The sequence below is a fragment of the Heptranchias perlo genome, unplaced genomic scaffold (genome assembly GCF_035084215.1).
Source record: "Heptranchias perlo isolate sHepPer1 unplaced genomic scaffold, sHepPer1.hap1 HAP1_SCAFFOLD_60, whole genome shotgun sequence".
Classification (NCBI taxonomy): Eukaryota; Metazoa; Chordata; class Chondrichthyes; order Hexanchiformes; family Hexanchidae; genus Heptranchias; species Heptranchias perlo.
Window position 1 is genome coordinate 3059320 of NW_027139623.1, and position 4353 is coordinate 3063672.

Consider the following 4353-nt stretch of genomic DNA (forward strand, 5'->3'; position numbering starts at 1 on the left):
TCAATGTGTTCGATAACTTAACTGATACCAATCCAATACGTTAAAAATATTTGGAAATGCCAGACAGGAATTATATTTTGCACGACAAATGCGGTGTTTGTGAAATGATACAAGTTGATTTTAACGTGAAAAGGTTTGCTGTTAATAATCTGGAAATAACATGATTTCAATATTAAATGTTTCAGCCTGAAACGTGTAAAATCAAAAATGCTCCTTTTCGGTTGCTGATTATTTCCCATCACACACACTGCCCGGTGGGATGGACTGAGGGTGAGCTGTCAGGGTCAGACAGCGTCCTGTTCATTGGGAGATTTGTTTTGACCAGAACAGAATAATAATGGACCAACACCCGGACCGTTACTGACTGGTAAAATATTAATGTAATTTCAAATTCCAGTGGGGAGTTCCGGAGATCGTTTCCTCTCTGAGCTGCTGTTCAGCAATGTTTACTCAGTGCAGGGAGTTTAATGGGACATGAGGCTGGGCCTGGTTACACGGATATATGAGGAAACCTCCTGATACATTTCTGAGACGATCAGGGGCCGGGAGATTTCTCACGGCCTCAGCAGGCGAAGGGAAAGCTCTCCGGCTCATCCTTACTCCAAAAAATATAAGTTAAAAATAAACTTCTCAGTGTTCTGGATCACTCAATGCCCATCGATAGGGCGGCTCCTCCTCCCATTCGTCACCAAATTTAAATACTGTCCCAGATACGTCACAATACCCAGATTTACATATTACACGTGGTCTGACCCGGAAACAGGTGGGTGTTGCTCCGGCCGCTCTTCTCAGGACCCGACCCACGGTGGTGGAGGCAGGAACTCCAACGTTAAAGGGGCGGTAAGTGACCTGACACAATTTACTCGCCTTTACCACCCCATTTCCGCCAGGCGGGGATAGTTAAAATCGGCCACACCTTTCCTGACCTCCGCCCTAGTATCAATCTTCGAAGCCCACAAGCTGGTCCATTGTCTCAAACTGCACCGGTTCACAACACGTGGAGGGAAATGTTCACCATCGCTGGGGGCTGAACCGATGGAGTGGATCACCACCCCCCCCCCCCAACCCCCCGCTGAAAGAACCGGCCCGATTTTAATTTCTGCTCCCTCAGTTTACCGCCCAAGCAGTGAAGGCGAAATTACCCCCTACGTCTCTGACACCAAGCTTCTACAGGTGTGTGAAAGACATCAGACAGTGTTTGCCAAACACTAACATGAATGTGGGCGAATGGATCCATGTATTCGGGTAAAAGGGGATAACCCCCCTCCATAGAGACAGGATCCCTATACCATGGAGTCGAAGAGGGGGTCACCCCCGACAGCAGTGGGACACACTGAAGCGAGGTGCGGCCCAGGCAAAAGCTCTATGGGGAAAGGCCACTGTGTTAGGCTATTTCACCTTGTATTGTACATCATGTCTTCGAAAATATATCCTGTGTGTTGAATTGTAAAAATGGAATCGTAGTGTGCACGATCTGTATTGATTATTTTGAATTGTAACTGTGATAATTAAATTGAACTGTGTGCATCCATAAATTTTATGAAATAAACTATATTTTGAAATACAAAAAAAAGTTCCAGTCTCGCCGTCTCTGTTGTTATTGGACAGTGAAGAGAGTGAACACTGCCAGACTGTAAAGATGCGGGTAGTAATACAAAGAGCATCTATAGGGACTGTAGAGCAGCAAAGGGGCTTTTGGTGTCCAGGTACACCAAACAATAAAGGTCTGTTATTATTGGATGGTGAAGAGTGGAAAGCTAGCGCACCATGTACCAAAAATAACATTGAAGATCCCAATTTCTAGGCTGTCATATCGCAATGAATAGAAAGATATGCTGATAGGGTTAGATGAAGAAGGGTGACAGGAGGCTCATGTGGAGCATAATCCCCGGCATGGACCTTCTGCACTTTCTATGTAATTCTATTGCTGGCACCAGGTGAGAAATAGGAGAATTTTCCGAATGGTGAGAAATTGGGGACTGTCGATGAGCAAAGAGACTTAGGTGCCCAGGTACAGCAATCACAAAAAAACTCGTGCACATGCACCAAAAATTATTTTAAATTTCGAGGCTGTCGTATCCCAAGGTATCAGGTATTTCGCAAACTCTCTGGAATTTGCTGACACAATCAGGCACCACGACCTCCCTCGCTGGTCCATTCCATCCATCCAGCACCATCTGCATTAAAAAATTGTAAACAATTTTACAACACCAAGTTATAGTCCAGCAATTTTATTTGAAATTCACAAGCATTCGGAGGCTTCCTCCTTCCTCAGGTGAATGTTCACCTGAGGAAGGAGGAAGCCTCCGAAAGCTTGTGAATAACTTGGTGTTGTAAAATTGTTTACAATTGTCAACCCCAGTCCATCACCGGCATCTCCACATCATGCATTAAAAAAAGTTACATTCAAGCATTCTGCTCATCCTGTGCCCCAGGTGGATAAGACGAATAGTGGCGGGAGGACCCAGACCATCAGCCTTATGTGAGTTTAGACATTTCTGTTTTAAATTCAGCTTATTGTATTTGCAGTTTTTTTTCCCTTTTTTTGGTACATTTCTAATTTTATTTCATTCTTGCACATTTTGCATTTTACACAAATTCTCCAAACCCTGTGCGCAGTGAGTGCTGAATCCGGGCCCTTTGATTGACAGCTCTCTCCTCCCCCCGTCTCCTGGGCTGACACCTTCCACCACGTGACACTCTGAAGCGTCACTCACCTTTGCGCGCTGACGTCACGAGGCGGAGGTGCCGCTCGGGCCAGAGGGATGCCGCACATGCGCCGCGCGGTTCCTGTGCCGCGTTCCCTCAGCAACAGGCCGGCGCCGACAAGATGACGGCGGACGGGCGGTGCTGTGGGCGGGGGCGAGGCCGACAGAGGGAGGGCCCGCACCCGGGAGTGGCCTGAGAGGGGAGGGTGGGGAGACGGGGGAAGTTACTCGGGGACTCCTGAATCTCCACTCTGTCAGCGGCCGGTGTCGAGCTGGGCTCGGGGGGGAGTCACTCTCCCGCCTCCCCGTCAAACGGGCCGTGGGTCGGAGCCCAAAAGTGAGCGAGAATCAAACAGCACAGAGAGAGGCCGCTCGGCCCATCGCGCCTGTGCCGGCCCTGTGAAAGAGCGATCCCATTAGTCCCACTCCCCCCTGCTCTTTCCCCGCAAATTCCCCCCCTTCAAGGATTGACCCGATTCCCTTTTGAAAGTTATTATTGAATCTGCTCCCACCGCCCTTTCAGGCAGTGAATTCCAGATCGGAACAACTCGCTGCCTAAAAACATTCTCCTCATCTCCCTCTGGCTCTTTTCCCAATTCCCTTCAATCTGTGTCCTCTGGTTACCGACCCTCCCGCCAGTGGCAACAGTTTCTCCCCATCGACTCCATCAAAACCCCTCCTCATTTTCAACCTCTCTATTAAATCTCCCCTTAACCGTCTCTGCTCTAAGGAGAACAATCCCAGCTTCTCCAGTCTCTCCCGGTAACTGAAGTCTCTCATCCCCGGTACCATTCTGGTAAATCTCCCCTGAACCTTCTCTGCTCCAAAGAGAGTAATCGCAGCTTCTCTATTCTCTCCACATAATTATTATTATTTATTAAGTGGGTTGTGCTGGGTATCTGGAAGCTGTAATTCGGTGAGTAGAAAGCAGTGGGAGGATAAGTCTGCAGATTGATTTTGGGAGATGGTGAAGACGGTGATCGTGGATTCAGACAAAGGAGGGAGGTGGTCTTTGAGACCGTCCGTGCTCTGTTGTAAGATCTCACTGTGTGTGTCTTGTTCCAAAAGTTCCCATTTGTACCTGTGACCTGACTGGCGAAGTCTGCGAACTTGACTGCTGCTGTGAACCTGACTGTTCCTCCGCGGACATCAGTGTCTTCCCCACTTGTCTGCCGGGCAGTGAACCGTAAGTTTCTGTTTGTGTGTTACTACATTGGCTCCCGATCCGACAAAGGCTCGATTTTAAGACACTCATCCTCGTATTCAAATCCCTCCATGGTCCTCGCCCCCTCCCTATCTCTGTAACCTCCTCCAACCGAATTAATCTCCACCGACAACCCCATGTCACTCCACCCGATCATGGATTCTACCCCACCCATTTATCTCCGCGCACAGCCCATATACACTCGACGCACAGTCAGTGCTGGAACACTCAGTCTTGTTATACACACAGTCAGTGCTGGGACACTCTGTCCTGTTAAACACACAGTCAGTGCTGGGACACTCAGTTCTGTTATACACATTGTCAGTGCTGGGACACTCATGTCTGTTATACACACAGTCAGTGCTGGGACACTCAGTCCTGTTATACACACAGTCAGTGCTGGGACAATCAGTCCTGTTATACACACAGTCAGTGCTGGGA